Source organism: Carcharhinus amblyrhynchos, chromosome 17 (assembly GCF_965287045.1).
Source record: "Carcharhinus amblyrhynchos chromosome 17, sCarAmb.v2.hapA, whole genome shotgun sequence".
NCBI lineage: Eukaryota > Metazoa > Chordata > Chondrichthyes > Carcharhiniformes > Carcharhinidae > Carcharhinus > Carcharhinus amblyrhynchos.
The window spans coordinates 48,209,713-48,225,020 of record NC_137340.1 but is presented as its reverse complement, the minus strand read 5'-3'; the positions used below and the strand labels follow the sequence as shown (position 1 = coordinate 48,225,020).

The window sequence follows — 15,308 nt, the reverse complement described above, 5'->3', positions numbered from 1 at the left end:
GTGTTGACTGTAGTTAATCCAGCATTTCCCCCTTAGTAATTCTTCAGCAAATATTACTTGGAGGCAAAACTTTGAGCCTTGTGGAAGCAAAACTGATTTATGTTCAAAACTTAAGGCTGGAAAAGATGCAGCCCGCTCCTGTACTCGGGAATTCCAGGTATCACAAAGCAAGATCTGAAAATGAATCGTTGTTGCCCAGGATTTGGTGGAGTTCTTCCTGCAAAGGTTCTTTTTCTTTAACAGAAATCTGTACTTTCAAACGTTGACCATTTAGAGCATTATTGTGTCACCTGTGAAATATTTCACGCTAGCTACGACCCTCACCAACTTTTCCAGATGCACCATAGAAAGTATCCTTTCTGGTTATATCACAGAAATGGTATAATTTGGTATGGCTCCTGCTCTGCCCAACACCGCAGGGAACTATAAAGGGTTGTGAATGAAGCCCAGTCCATCACGCAAACCAGCCCCTGACTCTGTCTACATTTTCTGCTGCCTCGGAAAAGCAGCCAGCATAATCAAGGACCTCACGTATCCCAGAAAGACTCTCTTCCACCTCCTTCCTTCGGGAAAAAAATACAAAAGTCTGAGATCAACCAACTCAAGAACCATCTTCCTCCCTGCTGCCATCAAACTTTTGAATGAACCTACCTCGCATTAAGTTGATCTTTCTCTACACCCTAGCTATGATTGTAACACCACATTCTGCACTCTCTCCTTTCCTTCTCTATGAACAGAATGCTTTGTATAGTGCACAAGAAACAATACTTTTCACTGTATAATACATGTGACAATGAGTCAAATCAAATCAAATCCTTCCTATTAATTAAATCCTATAAGGATAATGTCTGTAGCTTCTACACTAGTTATTGGCTAGATCACTTTCTGAAGGTGCCATGTGTTAGCGCTTGAAGGTCCAGATACCAAGTGTGGATTTGGAAAGTCTGCCCCTATTTGTATGTGGAAGAGTAGGTATTGACTGGGCAATTGAGCACAGTGGGTTTGGCAAATGGGCCCAGTTCCGTCACCTACTCTGTGTACCGAAAAGCAGGAACTTCTGTTTGATTTTTTTCCCCCTCTTCCACAGCCTGGGGGCTATGATCCAGGTTAAAATGCCCCTCATTCTAAATACAATCTCACAATCTGATAACCGTCACATACTTGTACCCGGGCAAGAAAAGAAAATGAGAATATATAGAGCATTTCACAAGCTCGCTTTGTCCTGAAGGCCACTTTAGAACAAGTGAAATATGAAATACCTCCGAGAATGAATGAACATCGCTCGACAGTCACCAGGCAAGACTGTTCCCTTCCTGTTGGCGAACACTTCAGTGGTCACGGGCATTCAGCCTCTGACCTTTGGGTAAGCATTCTCCAAGGCGGCCTTCACAACACACGACAGCGCAGGGTCGCTGAGCAGAGACTGATAGCCAAGTTCCGCACACATGAGGACGGTCTCAACAGGGATCTTGGGTTCATGTCGCACTATCTGTAACCCCCGTGACTTGCCTGGGTTTGCAAAACCTCACTTACTGTACTGTCTGGAGACAATACACATCTCTTTAAACTGTGATCAGTGCTCCTACCACTCACATTGTCAGCCACTTCAGGTCTTGAACAGCAGGTTAGGTGTAAGGATTCGCATTTTAATCAGTAATCTCTAAACTGTCTGTGCTTTATATGCTCTGTCTGAGGCCAGAACTCTCCATTCACCTGACGAAGAGGCTGTCCCCTCGAAAGCTTGTGAGAATATTATCAAATAAATAGGTTGGACTAAAACCTGGTGTTGTCAGACTTTTTACTGTAATGCAGGAAAGACAATGAAGGCAAATTGGAATGAAGGACATTTATCAATGGACAGCAACATCGATGGAAGTGATGATGGTTGCAGAAGAAGTGCTGTAAATTCTTGATGGAACCTTGTTTTTTAATGACTGCTTTAAAAACTCATTTTAATTGAAATGTTGTGAGACATGGTGGATAAACATCAGATGTGTGCTTTTTTCAATTGCCAAGTTGATTGCTCTAAATTGGAAAATAGCTTTTTTAATATGGTTATTATTTGGTGACAATTTATGCACAGCAAGCTCCCACAAACAACAGTCTGATCACGGCCAGATCATCTGTGTTTTGAGATGTTGGACGAGGGATAAATATTGGTCAAGACACCGTGAACAGCTCCCCTGTTCTTCTTCAGACGAATGCTGCTGGGATGTATGACTTTCAGCCCAGAGACAGACATCACAAAGCCGGCACTCCAGCAGTGAGGCGCTGACTCGAGGGCTGTGTTACAATCTGCAAAGCAAAGTGATAGAGATCATGTTTATTGAAGAGATCAGGATGGTTTAATCTCCAGCAAAGTAAGCAGTTGCAGAATTTCAGTTCGCAAATCATTGCTCCCTAAGTGTTTACACAGTGTATGATATATTTATACTGTTGGCGTTGGCCATGCCCAACTGTGACAGTGGAATGAAAAATGCCCGCGCCTGTTATTTTAAGCAGCTTTTCACAGAAAAAAAACGTTCCCGCTCAGCAGCAAGCTCTTTTCGGGTGAACTTTTTGCTTTTAAAATAATTTATGTCCTTTATATCCCCCTGACGTGTGGGGAATTAATGGGGTGGGCTCTGCAGTAACTCCCCTCCCAATCATGTCAAGTTTTTCCAAATATTTTTATCTATTTATTACTCTTAATATCACATGCTGTTTATATCAGTTTGGCTTTGAAAATGAATGAATTCAAATTAAAGAAAAGTAAGTAAGCTGTTGGGTTCGTACTCAACAGGATCACTCAACTTCCCCTTTACCCCCACTCAACTTCCCCTTTATGCTACAGTCTCCCTCAATCCCATCTTCACTTCAACACTAACTTCTTCATCAACTGTAAAAGACAGCAACTGGGTCATTTTTGTTTCGAGGTGATCCTTCCATCTTGGACTCTAGGCTTGGAACTTAGTTCTCAGACAGAATGTAAACATTCTCTAGTATCTGCTTAACACTAGTTTACCAGTACTCCATCTAAACAGGTTATAGAGTAGGCACTTTGCTCCTAGGCACAGTCCCAACCTCTGTCTCCCTCTTGAACCTAACACGTGACTGACTGATGTCAGTGATACATTATTGTCCACTTCATACATCAGCGTAACCCATTCTGTTAACCCTTTATACTGCAATTTCAGTAACTGTTATTCTTGGTGCAGGATATCAGGGTAAACCCATCAGACTGGACTCTACTCCAGAGGAGACAGTCTCTCAATACCTGGCTGTTCTCATGCAGATCCAACTCCGTCTGTGAAAGTACTGTCATGCCTGGGGCATTCTTGTCTACCTAATACGCTGCAGGAAAGGATGTCCCGAAGCATGGTACACTGGGGAGACCGTGCAGACGCTATGACAACGGATGAATGAACATCACTCGACAATCACCAGGCAAGACTGTTCCCTTCCTGTTGGCGAACACTTCAGTGGTCATGGGCATTCAGCCTCTGACCTTCGGGTAAGCATTCTCCAAGGCAGCCTTCACGACACACGACAGCGCAGAGTTGCTGAGCAGAGACTGATAGCCAAGTTCTGCACACATGAGGACGGTCTCAACAGGGATCTTGGGTTCATGTCACACTATCTGTAACCCCCATGACTTGCCTAGGTTTGCTAACCCTCACTGACTGTACTGTCTGGAGACAATACACATCTCTTTAACCTGGGCTTAATGCTCCTTCCACTCATATTGTTGGCCTCTTTAAGACTTGTACAGCAGGTTAGGTGTAAAGACTTGCATTCTAATCAGTAATCTGTAACTGTCTGTGCTGTTATATGCTCTGTCTGAGGCCAGAACTCTCCATTCACCTGACGAAGGGGCTAACCCCGTAATGTTGTGAGTTTACTATCAAATAAATCAGTTGGGCTTGAACCTGGTGTTGTCAGACTTCTTACTGTGTTTACCCCAGTCCAACGCCAGCACATCCACATCATGGCATTCTTGGGGGCACAGGGAAGCGCAGTCAGCTTCCAGTAATACTTAAGGCTGTGCAACATCTCTACAAGTTTATTTATTAGTCACAAGTAGGCTTACATTCACACTGCAATGAAGTTACTGTGAAAATCCCCAAGTCACCACACTCCGGCGCCTTTTCGGGTACACTCTGGGAGAATTCAGCATGGCCAATGTACCCAACCAGCACGTCTTTGGAGTGTGGGAGGAAACCGGAGCACTCGGAGGAAACCCGCGCGGGTATGGGGAGAATGTGCAAACTCCTCACAGACAGTGATCCAAGCTGGGGATCGAACCCAGGTCCCTGGCGCTGTGAGGCAGCGGCACTAACCACTATGTCACCACGCCGCCCTTAAAAGGAGGGCATGGGAATGGAATTCCCGGAATGAGGTCAACCCAAGGGCTTCTCATTGACTCCCTAGCTTGGCGATAGGAAGTGACCATTGCAGGGCTATGTTCGATCATGTCTCTGTTTGATTTTCTCAAGGAGGAGTGAGACAAGAAAGCGTATGATAGGGTCAAACAACATAGCACTTCAGATAGCTCAGATGAATATAGAAAGTGCAGGGAGGTCGAAAAGGAAATAAAGAAATCAAAGAGAGGGCATGAAAAAAGATTAGCCAGTGAAGTTAAAAAAAAAACCAAAGATGTTTTCCCAATATACTAATAGTAAAAGGTTAGTTAAGGAAAAAATGTGCCCTATCAAAGCTGAAGCAGGGAATTTGTTTGTAGATGCAGAAGCTGTGGGTGGGGGGTCAGTTTCAAATGAACATTTTGGGCAGGGATTTTCCTGTCCCTCCTGCCACGGGAATCAAAGCAGGCCAGAAACAGAGCGTGCAAAGGTCTGCCGACCTTGGGTGGGAGTTTCCGGAATTGGGGCAAGCGCGGCTGGAAAATCCTGCCCTTTGCCTCCGTCTTTGCAAAGGAAAGAGGTGATGGAGATTGAGTAGTCCAGGAGGAACACTGAGATATTAGATGGGATAATCATAAAGCGAGAGAGGAAGTAAAGAGTTAGAAGCTAGGAAGTTGAAAAGTCACCAGAGGGTCAGATGGACTGTTTCTGAGGCTGCTGAAGGACGTCAGGGAGGAGATAGCAGATGCCCTGAGAATGATTTTCATAGCCTCACTATATACAAGGGAGTTCCTGGAAGACTGGAGAAATGCAAACATAATTCCACTGTTTAAAAAGGGATCAAAGGAAATGTCAAACAATTATAGGTCAGTTAGTCTTACAAATTAGTAGAATCATTCCTGAGAATTAAGATTAATGGTCACTTAGAAAGGCACAGACATGTCAGGGATGGGTCAGCATGGATTTGTTAAAGGAAAGTCCTGCTCACAAACTTGATTGAGTTCTTTGAGGAAGTGAGAAGAAGTATTGATGAATGTGGCGCAGTGTTGCGTACATGGATTTTAGCAAGGCATTTGACAAGGTCCCACATGGCAAGTTGGTCAAAAATTTAAATTCATTGACAGAGATGTAGAAAAAGTAAAGATATAATATTGGAAAAACAGTGGTGAGGCCACAACTAGAGAATTGTGTGCAGTTCTGGCCTCCACATTACAGAAAGAACATAATTGCCCTGGAGAGAGTGTGCAGAGGAGGTTTACAAGAATATTGGCAGGACTTGAAATGTGTAGCTATGAGGGGAGATTGGATAGTTGGGTTATTTTCCTTGGAACAAAGAAGGCTGAGAGGTGGCTGGAATGAGATGTATAAAATTATGAGGGAAGAGATAAGAGTGGATAGGTTAAAATTGTTGCCCTTGGTGGTGAATTCTAGAACCAGGGGACATAGATTTAAGATAAGTGGCAGTAGGTGTAGAGGGGATAGGAGGAAGAACTTCTTTACGCAGAGGTTGGCAGGTGTCTGGAATTCGCTGCCCGAGTTGGTGATGGAGTCAAGGACCTTAAACTCTTTTAAAAAGTACCTGGATCTGCACGTTAAGTGTTGTAAGCTGCAGGGCTATGGGCCGGGTGCAGGAAGGTATGGTTAAATAGGGCACCTGGGTGTCCTCAGGCTGGCATGGACAGGATGGGCTGAATGCCCTCCTTCTGTGCTGTAACTTTTCTATTTATTGGGATTGAGGGTTAGGATAGGCCTGGTAAGTAGGGATATGATCGGCGCAACTTGTGGGTCAAAGGACCTGTTTGTGCTGTCGTGTTCTATGGAGGCAGCAAAAGACACTGCCTTTTTCTTCGCTCTTATGGACCTGAGGAGGAGAAGGGCCTGCTGCTGTCAGGCAGAGAGAAGGGAAGATTCTCACCCTGAGGAACGTGAGCCAGCTGGGCCCCATGAAGACTCGGGAGCTGAGCTGGAGAAACCAGTTCCCTGGAAGTCTTTGGCAACCCAGGCTGCACTGAAGACATCTCTCATACTTGAAGGTGAGCAAGAGATGGTGGGGCAGATGCCTTTGCCTGTTGTGGGATGTGCTGGGTCACATAGAACCATTGTATCGCAGCAGTGTAGATGGAGGCCATTCAGCCCATCAAGTCTGCACTGATTCTCCAAAAGAGCACCTTCCACAGGACCACATTCTTCAGGAGGATCTGATGGTGCATGGCCTGGGAGGGCAAACATTACCAGTGGCTCTAAAGGTGAATGCTCAATTTTTTTGGAGACTGGCTTGTTCCAGTGTTCGGCTGGGAACCTCTGCAGAATATCACAATCCTTCGCCCATGAATGCCTCTGAGAGGTCACCGTTGCCCTTTCCACTTCTGTCTGGATGAAGCCAAGCAGAGCAATGGGATTTGCAGTTACCTCCAGCTTCCTACAGGTATGAGATGTCATCGATTGCACACATGTGGCTTTAAGAGCTCCCTGGCGGCGTCCGCTATCATTCATCAGTAGAAAAAGCTTTCAATCTCTCAACGTGCAGCTGATCAGTAAACACCACGTAACCAGTTAGAACATTATCTGACAAATGCAGCATTATCTGACCAATCTGCACCAATGCAGGATCAGACCTGGTGCCAATGCATTCTCCCAAGTCCACCTTGCTCCCACTTCTATGATAGGAGGACCACAACTGTTCACAGCCTTACAAGTTAGGCCTAACTTGTGCCTGAGTATTTCCAGCATTTTCTACCTTTACTCCAAGACATTGCCCCTGGCTATGCACTGAGGTATTAAAGCATCCCCTGCACCTCTGAACCCTCTCCCTAAATATAAAAGGCAGCTACTAGGAAGGGAGCAGAAAGACTGGACAATTGAGAGAAAATTCAGCATCAATCACATCATGTTGCTCTTAAATTAACAACTGGCTGTCCAAAATGTCTAGATCTTTATCGGGGAAACTCACTTAATGGGAGGTGTACGTAAAATGTTCTGTCAAATACAAAAAAACTTAGAAAACCATAGTTTAAAAACTTCAGTGCTAAGGTACTTTCGGATCATTTTAAAAACTCACATTTGTGATATTTATATTGCCCAGACAGCCGATTTTAGTGAATAATGAGGTATTAGATCAGTATCAAATTACAGTTGGTGATAGTGAGGAACAGTAATGGAGAGTTTGAGATTAATAGCCACTTACATAAAGTGGGAGCATAATCCAATAATTTGTACTTTTCAAATTGAATTTTTAACTTTGCAGTTCAGCTACTTAAGTGTCAGTCCAGATCAGGAATAATCCTGATTAGATTCAGCATACTGCGCTTTATAATGGAAACATGTCTCAGTTCCAACCTTAGACAGCACCTAGAGATCCATTATCACAATCTCCTTTGATTTGATTTGATTTGATTTTTTTATTGTCACATGTATTAATATAGTGAAAAGTATTGTTTCTTGCGCACTATGCAGGCAAAGCATACTGTTCATAGAGAAGGAAATGAGAGAATGCAGAACGCAGTGTTACAGTCCTAGCTAGGGTGTAGAGAAAGATCAGCTTAATGCAAGGTAAGTCCATTCTAAACTCTGACAGCAGCAGGAAAGAAGCTGTTCTTGAGTCGGTTGATACGTGACCTTAGACTTTTTCCCGATGGAAGAAGGTGGAAGGGAGAACGTCCGGGGATCCTTAATTATGCTGGCTGCTTTGCCGAGGCAGTGGGAAGTGTAGACAGAGTCAATGGATGGGAGGCTGGTTTGTGTGATGGATTGGGCTACATTCATGACTTTTTGTAGTTCCTTGCGGTCTTGGGCAGAGCAGGAGCCATACCAAACTGTGACACAACCAGAAAGAATGCTTGCTATGGTGTATCTGTAAAAATTGGTGAGCGCCGTTGTTGACATGCCAAATGTCCTTGGTCTTCTGAGCAAATAGAGGCGTTGGTGGGCTTTCTTAACTATAATGTCGGCAAGGAGGGACCAGGGCAGGTTGTTGGTGATCTGGACTACCTAAAAACTTGAAGCTCTCGATCCTTTCTACTTCGTCCCCATTGATGTAGAGGCATGTTCTCCTTTACACTTCCTGAAGTCAATGACAATCTTCTTTGTTTTATTGACATTGAGGGAGAGACTATTGTCGCCGCACCAGTTTACCTGCTGTCATTGTCTGAGATCTGACTCACTACAGTGGTATCGTCAGCAAACTTGAAAATTGAATTGGAGGGAAATTTGGCCACACCATCATAGGTGTATAAGGAGCATAGTAGGGGACTGACAGCACCGCCTTGTGGGGCACTGGTGTTGAGGATGATCTTGGAGGAGATGTTGTTGCCTATTCTTATTGATTGTGTAGGCGAATTAGGAAGTTCAGGATCCATTCGCAGAGGGAGATGCCGAGATCCAAGCCATGGAGTTTGGAGATGAGTTTTGTGGGAATGATGATGTTGAAGGCTGAATTGTAGTCAATCAATAGGAGTCTGACATAGATGTCCTTGTTATCTAGGTGTTCCTGGGTTGAGTGCAGGGCCAGGGAGGTGGCATCTGCTGTGGATCTGTTGCAGCAGTAGGCAAACTGTAGTGGATCCAGGTAGTCCAGAAGGCTGGAATTTATTCGTGTCCTGACTGACCTTTTGAGGCACTTCATAATGATGGGTGTCAGAACCATTGGCTGATATTCATTAAGACATGCTGCTTGGCTTTTCTTAAGTACCAGGATGATGGTTGTCTTCTGCTTTCCATGTCAACCCTTCCCCCACTCCGTGTGTTACTTGCTATTTGAATCCCAACCAATATGGAACTGAGGGCAGTGCCCACTCGGAGCTGGGCTAACTTACAAATTCACTCTGGGTTGTGCAGATTCCAGAGGAGATTATCATTGGATCGGCCTCTCCTGAATTTCAAGAATCCCTATGGTGCAGAAGGAGGCCATTCGATCCACCGAATCTATTCTGACTCTCTGTCAGAGCATTTCTCCTCCTCCCACCCCCACCCTATTCCCGCGACCATACACTTTAACCCCACTAATCCCCCTAACCCACACATCTTTAAACACTTAGGGACAATTTAGCGCGGCCAATCCGCCTAATCAGCACGCCTTTGGACACATGGGGAGAATTTAGCATGGCCAATCCATCTAACTAACATGTCTTTCAGACTGTGGGAGGAACCTGGAGCACCTGGAGGAAACCCACGCAGGCATGGGGAGAATGTGCGTGCTCCTGTGGTGTAATTTGGGTTAAAAATAGAAAATGCTTGAAAAACTCAACAGGTCTGACAACATCTGTGGAGAGAGAGTAGAGCCAATGTTTTGAGTCTGGACGACACCGTTGGCTCTACTCTCTCTTCGCAGGTGCTGTCAGACCTGCTGAGGTTTTCCAGTATTTTCTGTTTTTGTTTCCAATTCCAGCATCCGCAGTAATTAGTTTTTAACTAAGTGATTTGGGATGTTTTACTCTGTTAAAGGCACTTTATAAACACAAATTGTTTTCGAGTGTATCATGTATCTGTCCATCAGCCGTATGGAATTAGCGCTCCACTGTGCAGAAAGCTGTGATAACCAGGGAGATACAGTGAGTGTATATCACTGTTCTTTCACTACAGGTTGGAGGGACTAAGTACCTTCCATATGATGGATCGTGGCGAGGTGCCGTCGCTTTGAACTCCATCATTTCCCCAGATAATGGGTTTAATTCTAACCCTGACTAATGGTTGTTCCATCTCTCTAATATGGGCATGCTGAATGGTTTGAGTTTGGACAGTCTCAATCCAGGCTGCAGTTCACACTAATCCACAGTTGATAACTGAAGAAATGCAGTGATCTATGGTTTGTTGCATACAGTAACGTGACAGTGGTGTGAGGCTTATCATCATGCCAGTGGTGTAACTGTACTGGAAGGGCCTTATTAGGGGTCTGTGATGGAATACTTCCCACTTGCCTGGATGGGTGCAGCTCCAACAACACTCAAGAAGCTCCACACCATCCAGGACAAAGCAGCCCACTTGATTGGCACCACATCCACAAACATCCACTCCCTCCACCACCGACGCTCAGTAGCAGCAGTGTGTACTATCTACAAGATGCACTGCAGTAATTCACCAAAGATCCTTAGACAGCACCCAACTACCTCCATCTAGAAGGACAAGGGCAGCAGATACATGGGTACACCTGCAAGTTCCTCTCCAAGTCACTCACCATCCTGACTTGGAAATATATCGCTGTTCCTTCACAACCGCTGGGTCAAAATTCTGGAATTCCCTTCCTAACAGCGTCGTGTGTCAACACACAGCACATACACTGCAGCGATTCAAGAAGGCAGCTCACCATCACCCTCTCACGGGTGACAAGGAATGGACAACAAGTGCTAGCCCAGCCAGCGACACCCATGTCCCATGAATGAATAGAAAAGAAATCTTCTCCAAGTAGATTAAAAGGTACACAATACTTAAACTGAAGGTTACCTAGGCCCCAAACTCCCTAAAACTCTCCACCTCTCTTTATTCTTGAAATCCACCTTCTTGACTAAGTTTGATCACTTGTTCTGATATTCTAAAATGTCATGAGTCAAAATTTGTTTGACAATCCTCCTTTTAATTTTGTAAGTTGAAGCAGCCATTGGCAGTGATATATGAAAACTTAGAAGACTTGGGTCTTAATACTTGACACCCACTGTGGCTGGGATCAGGAAAGGATGAGAGCTAAAAATAGCTGACATAAGACCATAATATTTGGGAGCAAAGTTAGGCTATTCAACCCATCAATTCGGTTGCCCACCTCCATTTGCCTCTGTGCCATTTTTGTGCGGGGCATGGGGACAGAATTGGGGTTGGGCTGGTCTGTCCCCCCTCATGTATTCGGCAGCCAATCACACTCAGGCCAGACCAGGTAAGGATGGCAGATTTCCTTCCCTGAAGCACATTAATGTCAGGGGGACTAACGGGGTAAATGTATGGGGATAGGGGTTGGGGGGATTGTAGTCAGTGTATACTCGATGGGCTGAATGGCCTCCTTCTGCACTGTAGGTATTCTATGATTATGGGGGGGTAAGTGAGAGAAAGGAGATGATGCCTAAGATTATGATTGTAATGAATGATGAAGCAGTTTGTTGGGTTATATTGTTAACCCCCTACTCCTGTTACACCCACTGTGCTGTTAGGGAATGAGTTCCAGGATTATAACTCAATGGCAATGAAGGAATGGATACTGACATCCGTCACACAAATGCATTTGCAAATAAGTTAGAACTCTTTTTTTTTGGCCAGTCACAGAGTATAACTGTCAGAATTGTGTTATCCTCCAACACATCGACCACAAAACTTTGCTGAGCCAAATTTTTGAAGTAATTCTTTGGGAATTTATCTCCCAGTGTGAGGAAAGTGGGGGTGGGACCAGTGTATTCTCTCTGGCTGGTTACTGTTGTAAATCATCTACCTTCTACCAAGATACAGACAGGCACGTACTCAGGGCTGAAGCAAAGAATGCAGACTCCTTAACCAGTGAAAATATTATTTCTGTGTCCGCTGTCAACATTCTTGTTAATCATAGAAAGATTCTTTGAGCCTCCATTTAATTTTCTCTACCCGGAGGGGTAGGGTGCATTGTAGGGGTGGGGATTTGGTCCCAGAAGCTAAAGTCTCCCCCTTTTCTAACACTGGTACCCAAACCTCACCCTGGTGAATCTATCCTGTCCATTCTCTATGCGCTAAATTTGCAGCATTATAACTATTACCTAATCAGTGCTGTTCTCCTTTTACTTCTTTACCCATATAGTTTTAGGTTGCTACTTAACAAGCTCAAAATGCCGTTGATCTCATTTCTGGTTTTATGTCCCTGCCCTCATACTTTCAGAGAATCATACGAAAGAAATTCTTGCATTTACGTAGCACCTTGCACAACCTCAAAACAGCCCAACTCATTGCAGCCACTGAGGTATTGAGGAGACCAGTTTTTGTTGTAAGTTGGAAATATGTCCGCCAGTGTGTGCACAGTAAACCCCCACATACACAGTGTGACAATGATGAGCTCATGTGTTTCAGTGATGTTGGCTAAGGGATGAATATTGTTCAGAATACCAGGGAGAACACAACTCCTCCCCTTTAACTGAGTGCTATTGGATCTTTGACACACACCTGAGAGGGGAGCTGGGGCCTCCATTTAATACTCCCTGTTGGATGAGTTGGGATGTCTTGAGGTTGTGCAAGGTGCTACATAAATGCAAGAATTTCTTTCGTATGATTCTCTGAATGTATGAGCGCAAGGAGATAAACGTCAGCACGTCTGACAGTGCAGCACTCCTTCAGTACTGCAGTGAAGTGCCAGGCTAGATTTTATGCTCAAGTCGCTGGTGTAGGACTTGGACTGAAAGCTTCTGACTGAGAGGCAAGAGTGCCACCCATTGACATCTAATGGATGTGAACCTTTGGTCTCCTCAGTTCATTGACCATCACTGGCTTCTCCGCACTGAGCACAAACCTTTCTTTCCTTGGTGTCCCTCCAGAAGAATGCTATTATGTATGTTCCTATAAAGAATCACGAGGTAGGCTTAAACACTTCAATACTGGGAGCTGTGTATCGAAGATGTGCACTCATTGACAGTTAGGTCTAAGACTGTCCAACAGGGTCCCACACAGAGTGGAGTCCTGGGGTCACCTGGCCCACACTCTTAAAAGGGCAGTCTTCAACCCAATCTCCAACATACAATAATATATATATCTACATCACAAATACTACCTCATACTTCTCCGTGCTTGTATCAACTGAGGGCCACCAGATTCTCCACCTCCACCTTCACTCCATTTCCATTTATTTTATTCCATTTCATTTCATCTCATTCATTCCTTTTATCATCCTTCCTTTTTACTTCTATTTTTCCATTTCTCTATTCCAGCTCTCCATTCCCCCACCATCCCCCCACTTCCGTGCAACTGCCGCATTCCCCAGGCAATCCTTTAATAATCGGTACCTCTGTTCTGCCATTCTCACTTCCTCATTACTTAATGGACACTCTTAACACCTTCTCAGCCTTCTACATCCCCATTTATATTCCCTTTGCCTAATGCCGCACACCCGCCACACTCATTGTATAGATCTCTGCTGATTCTCTTTGCTCTTAGCTCTCACAAGGACTTGAAATGTAGGCTCTATTCTCTCCCCACAGATGCTGTCAGACCTGCTGAGATTTTCCAGCATTTTGTTTCAGATTCTCTACATCCTAACTATGACTGCGACATTATATTCTACACCCCCTCCTTTCCTCTCCCCATGTACTCTATGAATGGTATGCTTTGTCTGTTCAGCGCTCAAGAAACAATACTTTTCACTGCACATCAATACATGTGACAATAAGAAATCAAATCAAATTCTCCAGGATTGGCTCGGACTGTCCAGGAATTGAAGGTCAATCTCTGGGCTGTCCTCAGTTCAACCCTGGAAGAAAAACATCAGAACTTCAGGGACGTTAAAAAAGAATTTTTTACTTTGCAATTTTCTTTGAACATTTGTCTTTACCGGATATAATTGTTTTGAAAATGGGGGTATGTTTGAGTGACAGTAAAGCCTCATCCAGTGAGTCATGGGTCCTTTTGCTTTCAAATTGATGCAGGAAGGCAGTACAGTACTAGGATGGATCATAGAACCCTACACTGCAGAAAGAGGCCCTTCGGCCCATCGAGTCTGCACCGAACACAATCCCACCCAGGCCCTACCCCCACATATTATACCCACTAATCCCTCTAACCTACACATCCCTGGACACTAAGGGGCAATTTCTTAGCATGGCCAATCAACCTAACCCGCACATCTTTGGACTGTGGGAGGAAACCAGAGTACCCGGAGGAAACCCACACAGACACGAGGAGAATGTGCAAACTCCATACAGACAGTGACCCGAGCCAGGAATCGAACCCAGGACCCTGGAGCTGTGAAGCAGCAGTGCTAACCCACTGTGCTACCATGCCACCCTCATGTGTTGGCTAATTGGAATGTGGGGGCAAGCCATGTAATTAAACCACTAGGAATACATTTAATCATAGCTGGCAACCCAACTCAACTAATGGGGGACAATAAATCCAGGCTTTTCTAATGATTTTTTGATTTGATTTGATTTATTATTGTCACATGTATTTGTATAGCGTGAAAAGTATTGTTTCTTGCTATACAGACAAAGCATAATGTTCATAGAGAAGGAAAGAATGAGTGCAGAATGTAGTGTTACAGTCACAGCTAAGGTGTAGAGAAAGATTAACTTAGTGCAAGGTAAGTCCATTCAAAAGTCTGACAGCAGCAGGGAAGAAGCTATTCTTGAGTCGGTTGATACGTGATTTCAGACGTTTGTATCTTTTTCCTGACAAAAGAAGGTTGAAGGGAGAATGTCCAGGGTGCGTGAGTCCTTAATTATGCTGGCTGCTTTTCCGAGGCATCGGGAAGTGTAGACGGAGTCAGTGGGTGGAAGGTTGGTTTGTGTGATGGATAGGGCTTTATTCACGACCCTTTGCAGCTTCTTACGGTCTTGGGCAGAGTAGGAGCCATACCGAGCTGTGATACAACCAGAAACAATGCTTTCTATGGTGCATCTGTAAAAGTTGTGAGAGTCATAGCAGACATACTGAATTTTCTCCTGCGAAAGTAGAGGTGTTGACACTTCTATCCTTATTGTGAGAACACATTTTTAAAGACAGGTAGTGAAAAGGGTCCCATATGACTATTTAAAGAGAAGGGAGTTCTCCTGGTATCCTGAACAACTTTGATCCCTTAAAACATTTCCGCTAACTACAGATGAAGTGGCAATTTATCACATGTACTGTTTGGGGGCCTTTGCTGCAATTTAGTGCAAATTGCCTCTGTGGCAGTGTCTGCACTTCATGAGGAACTGGGCTGCACTTGGGGTCGTCCTGACCATGTAAGAGGCACTTTGCAAATGTGAGTTCTTTCTTCCTCAGAGGATCCTTCACGCTGTGTTACAGCATGAATCATACAGAAACTGGCACCAACAGTAT

The 15,308-nt window shown here is 44.5% G+C and overlaps 1 protein-coding gene across 1 annotated transcript in view; it reads left to right on the top strand.

Moving 5' to 3' along the window:
- Positions 1–15,308, top strand: part of hpse2 (heparanase 2) — a 290,363-nt gene that overhangs the window by 135,812 nt on the left and 139,243 nt on the right. The window lies entirely within an intron of this gene.